Here is a 14,511-nt window from a genome sequence, read left to right as displayed (position 1 = left end):
ATCAACATCAACCATGCCAGAATTTGATGTTGCAAGATCCAAGATGGATATTGCATAACATAGAGAAGCCATCATTTGAAGGAAACAGGAACCCAATGAAGACATTAAGAGGGCATGAAGGCACAACCAAGGGCCATTGAGTAGAAGGCAAAGGAAAAATCTTGGAAACAAGAGGAGGAGCACTTGGAGAAGAAGGTAGGGAAAATAACAGTCTGACCAATAGAGAAGTTGAACTCTGAGGGCAAACTCCCAGAGATAGCAATAAACTCTCCAGCCAAAGGAGGGGAGACAAAACCAATAATCTCTGCTTAGGGAGGAGCTCTAGACCCCATATCTGAAGAAAGAAACAGAGCTAAAGTAAGAGAATTGGATAACAAAAATAATGTAAAGTGCACCCCTGATTTGCTAACCAATTTTTTTTTCACTTTTTCGTGATTTAGTTTTCAGACATTATAACAAACACTTGACATGTAAATTACTCAAATAGATGCTCTGCAAAATTTTGTAGCCAACCCTTTTTTCCAAAATACAAACAATAAGCATTACATTAAATAGTTTGCTTACAATTCAGATCACAGTGTTTCTGATTTGAAACAAGTTTATTGATGTCTGAGTTCTAATGATATTGCATGTACTGAATTCGAGATTGTAAACCCAAATATCATTCATGGATAAAAACTGTTAGGAAATATATTATTAGTGTGAATTTTGTTACAATGGTTATGAGTTTTTTTAAACAACTGACTAATTCTAGAGTCAAGTAAAACTACATGGAGAAATTTGTCAACCTTTCCTTCATTTAAACACACTTAGGACAATTTTGTTACAAAGGTTTACTTGGTTTAAATGAAGGAAAGGTTGACAAATTTACGGTGATCTCTTGGTGACCACACCACAATTAGGACAATGATCTCAAACACACTTTTTACCATTCTCTTGGTGATTATTCCCAATTGTGTATGTCTTGCTTATGTATGAAAATGGCATTTTGTAGCTTTCCATCGATGATGTATTTGAGATGTCTTTCATTTAGATATGGCATGAGCTCAGTCCTAGAGTGAGACTAGGGAGTTGGACCATCTCAACCATGGTGCGCCTAAACATATTAGCTTGAAACTAGTGCGCCTCATATTAGCCTCAAACCTATGCCCCCTACTGGTAGGTGGCGGGGATAGAATATCATTTGCTGTACATATCAATGACTGGATAATAATATATTTTTTTTGATAAAAATATTATCATCGTCGGAATTATGACAAATACCAAGCTTTCCACCGATGATGAAATCGACAGACATACAACATTCTCATCGGTGAAAAGGTTTTGGAGTCATCGCACTTCCAACTAAAACTAGACAAACATCTGACGAGGATGTTGTACGTGCGATGACACTTCGTATTCGGACGATCGTTGATGCCTTTGAATGGACCGACGATACAAGTGTCAGACAAACAACATCACCGTCGGTGTGAAGTTCCAAATTGCCGTCGACTTTGCGACGCAATCTACTGAGCATCCGACAGGGATGCTGCATGTCCGACAAATTTTTTGATCGGAAGAGTGATCATGCCCATCATCGACAGAGTCCATAGGATTGTCATATTTCTGATGGTCAGAGGCATCGTCAAAAAATCCGATGACGAGTTTTCGACGACTACTTTTGTTGGCACTTTGACGAAAATTTGTCGCAATTCTGACAATCGACCATCGAAAATTAGCTCCGAATGTACTAATGTGTGTTTTTATATATATACCAATCTAGAACAAGAAACATCTTCACCAAGTCGACCAAAAGAAAGGTTGTAACTCGTATGCACATCCCTTACTCAAAATATACAACTGGACCAAAATATGAAACACATAGAACATAATCCAGACCAAAACTAAAACCGAATGTGCAACCTAACATCCACATCCTTGATAGTATCAATTTTTAGTGCTCTTCCATCTGGAATTACCCCAGTCAAATGATTCACATCAACATTCTTCACAGATTTCAATACAAGTATTTCTCCAGTCGCCCACAACCCACTAATACATTTGGACTAGATTTCTAACTAAGGTTTCCGACGGAGAAGGTATATTGTGGCCAAATTTAATTTTTTTTGAAAAAATGCCCGCATTCGTCGTAATTCCGATGACAATTTGCCATTTGGTTTCGATGAAGAAGGCATTAGCATTGAGAATTTTTGTTTTTTCAAAAAAGTGCTCGAATTCATCGTAATTTCGACGACAACGACCATTACTTAAAAAAAAAGAAGAGGGGAATTCATTTGTGCATTGCAATCCTGCGTAGGCGTCTGTGGCAACTTCAACCCCCAAGAACATCAAACCCACGTCAAAGGCATTTGTGGCATTGCTTGCAATCCCCCGTAGGAGGTAGATTCAAATTGCCCTAGTTTTTAATTTCATGTTGTAAAAAATATACATGTGGTGGTTAATTGCCCTAGTTTAATCTCGTAAAACCATAGAACTGTGATTGAGGAGTGAGCATTCAATTTTGTAGCAGCAATCCCTTCCTCCCATATATGCGTGTGTTGATTGTTCACATGAGATCACATCTCTTTGCGGCATTGTATCCAACAATTCACGAGCCTTGTCCATGTTTCCACATTTTGCATTCATGTCAAGCAGGGCATTTGCAAGTAAAACACCTAACAAAATTCCTCTATCCGTTATGCTTTGATGGATGTCCATACCCTATTCCAAACCTCCCATTTTTGCACAAGCAGGGAGGATGTTGGCAAAGGTTGTGGAATTTGGATTTATGCCTTCCAATTTCATTTGATTGAAAGTGTCTAAAGCCTTTTTGACAAATCCATTTTGTGCATATCCAACAATCGTTGTAGTCCACGAGACAACATTTCTTTCAGGCATTCTATCAAATAGTTCACGTGCCTTGTCTATGCTTTCATATTTTGCATACATGTCTACCAGGGCAATTGCAACTACAACATCTAACAAAATTCCTCTATCCTTTATGCTTCGATGAATGTCCATACCCTGTTCTAAATCTTTCATTTTGGCACAGGCAGAGAGGATAGTAGCAATGGTCATGGAATTTGGCTTTACACCTGCCGATTGCATTTTCTTGAAAGTTTCTAAAGCCTTCTCAACAAATCCATTTTGTGCATATCCGACAATCATTGCAGTCCAGGAAACCACATTTCTTTGAGGCAATCCGTCAAACAGTTCCTGTGCCTTGTCTATGCTTCCACATTTTGCATACATGCTAATTGAGCAGTTGCAACTACATTTGACAAAATTCCTCTATCTTTTATGCTTTGATGGATGTCCATACCCTATTCCAAAGCTCCCATTTTGGCACAGGCTGGGAGTACGCTAGCAAACGTAACTAAAGAAATGCAATGATCAGCTCCAACGACATAAAACCACTACTAACAAAACCAAGAGTCTAAAATATGATAGGGAATAGTGTGAGTTGTTCTGAAATAAAATATTTTATTTTCAATTTCAACTAAAACATAATTACTCAACCATTTAATGTTATTAATAAGTGTTTAATTTATGAAAGAGATAAATGGTTGGCCACAAGTACATGAGTTACTAAATGTACACAAATAAGTGAATTTGATATTCAAAACTATCTACAATGAATTCAATTCTTGTCCATTAGTCATTTATGTTTGCAATAAGCATCTTTCTTTGTTTTTCTTAATCTTTATTCATAGTTATGTACATATTTCACATTCTATAATTAGGATATCAATTGCTATGGCTGAACACTAGCATGATGTTTGTGTTGTGGTATAGATTTGTGGAAACATAATTATGGGATTGTTATATTATAGAGATCATAAATCTAGATATCGCATATTAGATCTAGCTCTTCTTGGATTGAGTCTAAAGTTCACATACAGTCATAAAGCCATTATTAGCAGATCTATCCATTTCTAGTAAAGACAATTGAGAAAGTCATTTTGATATTGAGAGTATCGTATCTGTTTACCTATTGATCATTATTAAGCCATAATATTTAGGTCTATTTATCTCTCTTGCAAAACCTCTGTAAGTGTCCTAGATTGTCCCTATTACTCACTCTTCAATGAAATAGTGGAGTTCTAAAGATTTGTTGCACAAGATGGTGTTGAACGTATCAACAAGACTAGCATAGAAGGCATGTTCAAGCTTCCACTTGTACAACTTACAACAAATGATTTGTTGATAGAAGAAATTCTTGAAATAGGGATACAATCGAAAGACAAGTAAGTACATACAAACCTCCTCAGTTGAAAGTAAAATCTGTGTATAAAAAGAGTACATTGAATCCCAATCCATAAACACAATAGAGATACCGATGGAGACTTAATTGGATGTAGCATGTCGCACCAAAGTTGTTAGAGTATGCTAAGCTAGTACATAATGTTTCCTAAAGGCACATTAGTATTTTACCCAGATCATTATCTACCAAAACTAACTATAGTAATCCTTTTGAGGATTCATTTCATGGTGCTAGATCTTCATTTAGTTCCACTTCTTTTTGGAGAAAAGAACAATTATTTCTTGAGGTAGATGAATATCCCATCAACAAAGGACAAGACTCTTTCTAGAATATAACAAATTCTACTCCAACAAAAGATCATGGGGGTTTCAGTAGAGATATTGAATAAGAGATAGACTTCTACTGCCGCATTAAAAGCATTGGCATGTTCTTCATTTATTGATGTAAACTCTCTGTGACGCCACCACAACCAACAAAGGTGTAAAAAGTTGTTTGCAATGCATGGATTTTTAGGATTGTCCTCTGAAAAAACATAATTAAAGTATGGAAGTAGGATCTGCCAGCTCCTAAGGGAATCTTCATGAAAAATAACTATAAAATATTTGGGCGAGCTTATATGCAAAAACTCACGCTTCTTGATGGGTTTATGTACAAAAATAAGAACGAATTAAGTGGTAAAGGGGCTTCTGGAAACAAGAGGGATAGAGAGGCAGTGGAAGTGAAAACTTCTGGTGTTGTGTCTGCTCCATCTTAGAATGGGAATGGTGAAGGTGCTATAAGAGGAGCTAAGAAGGGTGTTGGAAGAAGTGGGGGTGTTTACATTCCCCCATTTAAGCTGGCTCAAATGATGAAAGATGTGGAAGATAAGAGCAGTGTGGAATACCAACGCATGACATGGGATGCCCTTCAGAAGAGTATCAATGGGTTAGTAAACAAGGTTAATGCATCTAACATCAAGAACATCATTCCAGAGTTGTTTGCAGAGAATCTCATCTGTGGGAGGGGTCTATTTTGTAGGTCCTGTATGAAATCCCAAATGGCATCCCTTGGATTTACAGATGTTTTTGCTGCATTGGTTGCTGTGGTAAATACAAAATTTCCTAAAGTTGGCAATTTGCTTTTGTGAAGAATTATTTTGCAGATTAAGAGGGCATACAAGCCCAATGACAAGCACATGTTGATAGCAACAGCCAAATTCATAGCTCATTTAGTGAATCAACAAGTTGTACATGAGATCATTGCCTTGGAACTTCTCACCCTTTTACTAGAGAACCCCACAGATGACAGTGTAGAGGTTGCTGTTGGGTTCGTGAAAGAATGCGGTTCTTTGTTGCAAGACCTTTCACCCAAAGGTCTCTATGGGATTTTTGAAAGATTAAGAGGTATTCTCCATGAGGGGGAAATTGACAAATGAGTATAATTTTTAATTGAAGGCCTTTTTGTAATTCGCAAAGCTAAGTTAGAGGGTCATCTAGCTGTGCGTCCAGATCAGTGAACACATGAAGTTTTCCTAGAAGACGAACTTGATCAAGAAGCTGGTTTGGATGTTTTCAAGCCAAATCCTGATTTCTTAGAGCATGAGGCAACCTATGAAAAACTAAAGAAAGATATCCATGGAGATGCTTCTTCAGATGAAGCAGAAGGGGAGAATGATTCAGGTGATGATTCAGATGATGATGATGATGAAGAAGAGGAAGGTGAGGAAGCACTAAGAATACAGGATGAGATAGAGACAAACTTGGTCAATTTAAGACGTACAATTTATTTGACAATCATGTCAAGTGTTGATTTTGAGGAAGCTGGTCATAAGCTACTAAAGATCAAGCTTGAACTTGGTCAAGAGAGGACATACCTTCATTATTATGGTCTTCTTGGGCAAAGATTCTGTATGATCAATAAAATTTATGAGGAATTTTTTGATAAGTGTTTTGTACAACAATATTCTATGATACACAGACTAGAAACAAATAAACTACGTAATGTTGCAAAGTTTTTTGCCCACTTACTTGGCACAGATTCTCTTCCATGGCATTGTCTTACTTATATACATCTGACAGAGGAAGATACTACTTCCTCTTCCCGTATTTTTATAAAGATTCTCTTGCAGGAGCTGGCAGAGCAGCTTGGTATATTGTTGCTTAATGAAAGGTTGAACGATCCAACAATGCAGGAGTCTTTTGATTCAATTTCTCCAAAGGACAATCCCAAAAATTCAAGGTTTTCTATCAATTTCTTTACTTCTATTGGTCTTGGTGGTATCACTGAGAGTTTACGTGAGCATTTGAAGAATATGCCAAGGCTTGTAATGCAGCAACAAAAGTCTATTCCTGAGTCAGATGAATCTACCTCTAATTACGATTCTTCTAGTTCATTAGGTTCGTCAGATTCTAATACATCAGACTCAGATTCTGAGAGTGAAACTAATAGTGAGAGAAGTAAGGAGTCACCAAGAAAGAAAAATAATTCAAAGCATGACAATGAGTATGAAAAAACAAGAAGAAAGAAAAGGGTGAGGGCATCTGAATTGGAGGATGGAAGTGATAGTGAAAAAATTAGAAGGAAAAAGAAAAGGAATTAAAAATCTTTCTAGTCAGTTATTCAAGGCTTCAGTAGACACCGTTTTCTTGGACTGTGACAAACAAAAGAATCACTCCCAAGTGCTTTGGTTTTATAACGGATGATTATAAGATGCTACAATGTTGTCTTATGTATTTTAATAGCCACGAGTTTTAGAGTTATGTGCTTGATAGGTAATGGATAAACAGTGTTAGGAGGAGAAAATATTGAAGGCCAAGTGCAGATTGTGATAATACTAGATCAATGAATCCTTTTATTTATTGAGTAATTCTTGTTTTCCATATTGTGTGATGTACCATAAGAAAACTAGAAATCTAAATTCAATAAGATACTTTGTTCAATGATGATAATTTCTATTTTCAAGTAATTTGATGATGATAATTTCTATTTTCAAGTAATTTGATTCGGTATATTATACTGAAACTTGATTTCATAACTAACATTTCAACTTCTATATAACTAGTTCTATAGCCCAGTTTTCTTGCATGTGAAGAAAGACCATGTCAGACAATATCAATGAACAACAAAATAAGGAGACAATTGCTAGATTATGGTCTAACTTGAAAAGAAAAGGTAATGGAAAATGTTATTGTCCGTGCAAAATTTGTAAGGGGTTAAAGACTAGAAGACTTCTAATCAAAACAATGAAGAAACATTGTAGGCTGCATGGTCACATTGAAGGTGGACATGATTATCATCCATTGGTAAGCTTTTCATTATATCGTATTGACAATTTATATACATAATAAATCACGTGATGATGAGATCATGATCATGGTTTATTTATGTTTATCAATTTTATATAGGTCGAGCACCCCGGAGCACATGGTATGGATCAACACAACCCTGAGAATATGGTTTTTGAAGTGGACAAACATGGAGGTGTGAATATCGAAGCTGAAGATAATGATCCCATGGAAGATGACAATCATGAGCCAGAAAACACAATTGAAGATGATGGTACAAATACATTGATCCATGACTCATTTAGTACTCGCACGGCTGATCATGATGATGAAGATGAACTTGATGTTGTTCATGATGTCCCTCTACTTGAGAAGGCATCTGAGGCCCTTTACGAAGGCTTGCATGCAACTCTTCTCTCCGCTGTATTGTTGTTGGTGAACTTGAAGGTTATGAATGGTTTATCCACCATAACAATGTCATGTATGCTAAGGTATGTCATATATGCCATAATAAACCATGAATCATGTTGTACCATTAATAGTCTTTATTATAACAAATTATATTTTTTTGTTGTAGATTGATAGGTGAGTTTTTGTTACCACCATCAAATATTCTACCTCGCTCATACCGCGAATTATCTGTCGTTATGAAAGATATTGGAATGGAGTATCAAGCAATAGATGCTTGTCCCAATGATCATATTATATATCACAAACAACATGAATTTTGAACTGAATGCCCTGAATGTCATATCAGTAGATATCAAACAAATCAAATAACAAAAAGGGTTCCTCAAAAGGTTCTTCGCTATATTCCCATTATTCCACGTATCCAATGATTATTCAAGTGCACTAGCTTGGCACAATTTATGGATTACCATGCACACAATAGAAGTCGAGATTACATTATTCAAATGCCCGCAGATGGTTCAACATTTATGGACATAGAGGAAAAGTGGCCACACTTTAAAGAAGAACCTCGTAATCTCAGGATTTCATTTGGCAGTGGACGGTGTCAATCCATTTGGAGAGATGAGATTTGTTTACTCAGTGTGGCCTATTTTTGTTATCAACGATAAAATTCCTCCATGGATGTCAATAAAGAGGGAGCACATAATGTTGGCAATGATTGTTCCAGGTATTTTATCATTTAAATATAATCGTCTAAATTTAATTATAAATATTGCAGTAAAATGGTCATAATAATTATGTAATGTTTTTGTTCATTCGATTATGTAAGTACCAAGTTAAAGATATGAATGTATATATCGAGCCTCTTATCAATGAGTTGCTGGAGTTATGGAATGGTGTCACTATGTATGACGTCTCTAGACCAATAGGACAAAGCCAATTTCAATTCCATGCGATGCTTCTATGGACAATACACGATGCCCCAGGGCTAACACATTTTTGTGGTATGTTATAGTGTTTAAGTTGTGCATGAACATTATAATTCAAAAAATTATCATATTTAATCCATTTATACATTATCTTGTAGGTCTTCAAGCAAAGGGAAAATTTGCATGTCCTGTTTGTGGTCCAAAGATGAAATCTCGTCATTTAAAAAGTTTAGGAAAGCAGGTGTTTGATGAGTATAGGCACTTTCTCCATAAAAATCATAAGTATCGAAATACTAAAAAGCATCTTTTCAATGGGAAAGAAGAAAATACATCAAAGCCACGAAGAATGACACCTCACCTGTGGAAGTTGGAATATAATATAATTAATCGTCAAGGTAATGCAATTCCATCTATTGGTTTGTCATAAAACATCTTTTCTATTTTGTTTTGTTTACTGATGATGTGATTGATGATCATGAAGGTCGTGAAGGCATAAATGACCACCTTCCTAAGGGACTAAAAAGTTATCCCCGACAATTTAGTAGGTTGCCCTACTACGAGTAGTTACAAATTGTTCATTTGTTTGATAGTATGCATATTGGAAAGAATATAACAGAGACAGTATGGAAAATATTGGATGGAAGGTGTGACAAAGAAAAAATTGTCAAAATATGTAGTGACATTCAGGATTCCAATCATGCAATGATAAATGTCATTCAATCAAATAGCCATGGAGACTAGATTAATATAAGTGAGCTTCCTTGGTTATTAACGAACCAGCAAAGCAATGCTATAAAAGAATTCATATGAAAAATTCGATTTCCCACAGGATTTGCTGTGAACATAAACAATCTCATATCAAAGAAAAGTGAATTTGGGCCAGGGATGAAAATGCATGATTGACATACCTTCATTAAGGTAATTCATGCTCTTGTGTTTTTAGTATGTATTTAAGTACTGCGCGTATGTGTACTTTCCATTATGTTACAAAAAAATGAAAAGATAATTTTATAATTGCTGCAGTACGTTCTACCTTTATCTCTCCTAGACGACTTCGACAATAATGTCAAGCAAGTCATATATGATCTTGGAAAATACATGAGGTAAGTAGTGATATTTGTTTACTTCATTGTATAGATATTATATTTGCAATTTGTTTTACTTGTTATGTAATATATTTTTTTGCGTCTTGAATACCTTGTAGGTGGTTGTCATGTAAAGAAATCCATAAAGACGATATAAAATATTGGAAGAGAAAAATTCCTCATTTAATGTGTGAAATGCAAAAGTGTCTACCTCCAGCTTTTTTTAATGCACAAGAACACTACCTCATACACCAAGTTGAGGAGATTGAATTGTGTGGACCTGTACACACTAGGTCAATGTGGATGGTTGAGAGGCACTTGAAATTTTTGAAGGCTTTGGTTCGACAAAGAGCACATCCTGAGGGTTCTATGGTGGATGGATATATGGTATTCCAGACTGTGGTGTACATTTCTGAATATCTTCCTAAGTTTGTAGCAAAGATCCACATGGATCGCATTTGGGATCCCAACACCATTAACAAATTTGAAGGGGAGTACTTGACGGGGAAAGGTAGATTGAGGAAAGTGAGAGGTAATTATAAGATGTTATTTTAGTTAATTAATTCTTAATCTTCAAAATAAATCGATTGTAAGAATATTTATTTTTTGTACAATTGGTCGAGAGTGGGATGCACTGCATTTGTATATTGCAAACAATCTTGATTGTATGATGGTATGGATTGAATGTTGTCAACATTCTGGATGCACGTTGACATGGGAAGGGGTGGCTTCATTGGTTAAAGAAGCACATCATAATGAAGATTCCAATGTTACGCAAAGGGAAATTGATTTAGCATATGGTTTAAGAGATAAATAGGTATGTATAAATTTATTAATCACCCATATGTTTATCAACTCACAATGCAATAAATTTTACATGTTTGACATATCGCAGGTCAAACACCACAACGCTATGTGCTGCAATGGTCATAAATTTCGCATAAAAAGTTGGATGACATGAAGAAAACTTATGATTCTAGCATCATTGCAGTCTTTGAGGTGACAAATATTTCATCGAGAAATGACATACATCCTCAACAGTCTCAAAATCGATACTATGGAATTTTGATATACTTGAGTGTGACTTTAATTCCTTCAAATTAGTTTTGTTCATCGTCAAATGGTACATGCTCCAATTGAATAAAAATGATCCTGATAGAACTATTATTGAACATGATAATGGTTTTATAATGCTAAATACAAGGTCATTTGAACCGGTTGGGGATGAGCCCTATGTTCTTCCAAGCCAATGTGAGCAAGTATTTTACTCAGAGGTTCCACATAAACCGGGTTGGTCATTTGTTGTTAGACATGATCCAAGAGGAAGGCCGATAAAGTATAATGTGATGAAAGAAGAAGATACCGAAGAAGAAGATATTGAAGAAGTAGAAGATGAAGTGGAAGATGATCACGATCGATAATTTCTCAATGACGATGAAGACGAACAAGAAGAAGAAGAAGAAGATGATGATGATGATGTTGATGGTGATGATGATGGTGATGGTGATGGTGATGGTGATGGTGATGGTGATGATGGTGATGATGATGGCAAAGACGTTGATGATGATGATGATGATGATGATGATGATGATGATGATGATGATGATGATGATGATGATGATGATGATGATGATGATGATGGTGATGGCAATGATGAACTTGATGTTCATGAAGATGAAGAATGAAATGTATGAGGTATGTGGTTAGTATATTATCTATTTAATATTGACTTCTTGATAGAATTTTTTTTACATAATTAATTCATTATGTTTTGAATTCTAATACCATTACATAATTAATTCATGATGCACCTTTTAATATGGAGATGGAGATAGGGAGAGTGACTATTTATGTGACAATTTTTAAACTGTGTTTTTTTATGGAAATTGGATTTTTTATTAGCTATGTGATGGATGTTGATTTAAAATACATACGTGATGGATCACATGTTTATGATGATGCATGTGACATTTTTTGAACTTTGCGTTTATTTATAGAACGTGGATTGTTTATTACCTATGTGATAGATGGTGATTTATGATACATATGTGATGGATTACATGTTTATGATGACACAAGATATGTGATGCTCAATTACATATATGATGACACATCATGTGATTCTTCTGATGCTTATGATATGTATGTATTTATTGTTTATCAACTTACTAATGTAGTAATGCTTATGATGCTCAATTGATGGTGTTGATTTAAGGTATAGTCCCTGTATGATGCTGTCACCCTTGGTGGGAACAGGTTGTTGACTATAGACATCGTCAACCATTTAGTTGAGGATCCTACATAGTCTACATAAAGTAAAGGTAAGGAATTAAAAAATTTACAATGATTTTGATGACAACATCTTTTTATTATTTAATACTCTTTTTGTCTACACAGTTCATGTTGTTCATGTTGTGTACTATGTAATTTTTAGCTAACATAAGATAATTGAATTACATTGTGCAGGACCCTAAACCCATTTGACGAGGATCCTGCATAGTCTCATGGATGGACAAGTATAACTAGTCAATACACCTTATAGAAACAATTTTTTTTTTTTTAAATTACTTGGAAAACAAACTTCCTTAGTTTTTCAAATCTCAACATTAGCAGCAAATCTAATACAATTATCAACACTTGAGGCCCCAGTTGGACTCATTCCAATTTTCATCCCAAAATCAACTTTAGGGCTGACTTCTTCATCAACATTACCCTCATTTGCAAAATTTCTCTCTCATTACCAATTAACTCTCTCATTTCATGGAGTGTAGGTACCCCCAAATAGGTATTTGTCAGATCTGCCTTCGTCGAGTGAGGAAAATACAGTAATAGAAAATGAAAGTGACACATGTAGTAGGTCTACAATAGGGAGATCAACAAGAGGTCAAAAGATTAGAAGAAAATTCAATAAACACATGAAATTTTTCCTTGATCAAGGGGGGTCATGTTGTTATGATGATGAGACCAAAGGCGACATTGAGGTGCCACTGAGGTACATACATCTATAGAAACAATGGGTTCCCAAGGAACTTCCTCCAATAAACACCAATTTTTGTGTTAACGATAGGATATATCGCATAGCACCTTCATCGTTACATGGTTTAGGCTTATTTTCCATGGATGACATAAAGGTATATTACAATAGAGTTGTAGAATTCATGGAGTTTGTTGGACCTTGTTACAATTACAATCATTGGATGCATATTGTTAAATATAAAAAAAGTATGTGTAGGTATGCACAGTCAACAAATTATATACAATAGAAATATAATGATCAAAGTAAATGGGTGGTTGTATACATTGATGGTCGGCCAAAAGCAACAGGGAATATTGTAGGTTTTATAAATAGTAAGCGACCTGGGTCAACTTATAAACAACCCAATTGCATATTTGAGGCACGCGAGGGAAATTGTGTATTTGTATGTGCAATAAAATCAATAAGTGCAGGCGAAGAGCCTATAATCGATTACAGTTTGAATCGTATAGATACAAACAAAGTTAATATCATGGGGGTGGTACGTACTATATACCATGGAAATTAACCAACCTCCAATTAATGAATCCAGTATACCATTTTATTATGAAGTTTTTTTGCTAAGTCTATTGGTTTAATTTTGCTAACATTTTTTATATTTTTTCTTTGTCACAAGCCGACATGGATCCATCACATATCGTAGACAGAGATGTAGCTTATGACACTTCTACCAAGTAGGTAAACCTCATTGTAATTGTACAAATTAGATAGAAGCAAACTGTTACATTATTATGTTCTTTTTTTTAGTGATTTATACTAATTTTGTAATTGTTAATGATATTCTTGACATAGACGGATGTTCGGGGAAAGGGAAAGGGAGTTGCAGTACCTGAGCACCTGTCCAGGGATGTGGAATCATTAGGGTTAAGCGATGATGACCCTGAAGATTCCACACACCTTATGAAATTCTTTAAAATGTCTCTTATAAAAATTAGAAAAGAGATTGTTGCTTTAGCAGTCGTGCATCCTATCACTGATTAGATACGAGAGGGTGTAATTATTGCTTCGGACAACAGAAAACTTGCAAGTAAGCAGTAATGAAAGCTTTAATTATAACAAAAGTTCAATAATGGTTTATATTTTATTCTCTTTTATGTAACTAACTAAAATATGCACGTATTGTTTTTACAGCAATTTATCCGCCCTCATCAAAGTCGTTCCCACGATCAGGATGTTGCAGGATCTTCAAGTGAGGACAATTTTCTTGTATTATCACTTGTTTGGCTTATCACTTTGAGTACCCAAAACACATCATACTTGATACTGTCAATTTTCAAAATAAAGGTTCATCCTTGTTTACAATTCTTGCACTTTTCATATATTTAATGTATTATTCTTTAGGTGCTGTCAATGTTACTGTGCAAATGTCACCGCCACCTCATCAGAGGTTACCCTCACTTGTATTGCCGACTGCAATGTCAGCAACACATAGCATGAAGACATCCTCTAGTGCACGTCATATTGGCCTGCCCACTGTTGGTAGATCTCTCTTTTGCTCTATCTTCTGTCATGTGTTTATTTCCCTTCAAACGTTCTTTCTTGAATT

At 35.4% G+C, this 14,511-nt stretch overlaps 1 pseudogene; it reads left to right on the top strand.

Moving 5' to 3' along the window:
• The first annotated feature begins 5,045 nt into the window (after nucleotides 1-5,045).
• On the top strand, nucleotides 5,046-6,740 carry LOC131874770 (uncharacterized; annotated as a pseudogene).
• Nucleotides 6,741-14,511: the final 7,771 nt, after the last annotated feature.

Source organism: Cryptomeria japonica, chromosome 4 (assembly GCF_030272615.1).
Source record: "Cryptomeria japonica chromosome 4, Sugi_1.0, whole genome shotgun sequence".
In the NCBI taxonomy this organism is placed as follows: Eukaryota; Viridiplantae; Streptophyta; class Pinopsida; order Cupressales; family Cupressaceae; genus Cryptomeria; species Cryptomeria japonica.
Note: the sequence above shows the minus strand (reverse complement) of the source record. Positions and strands in the feature narration are given on the sequence as shown.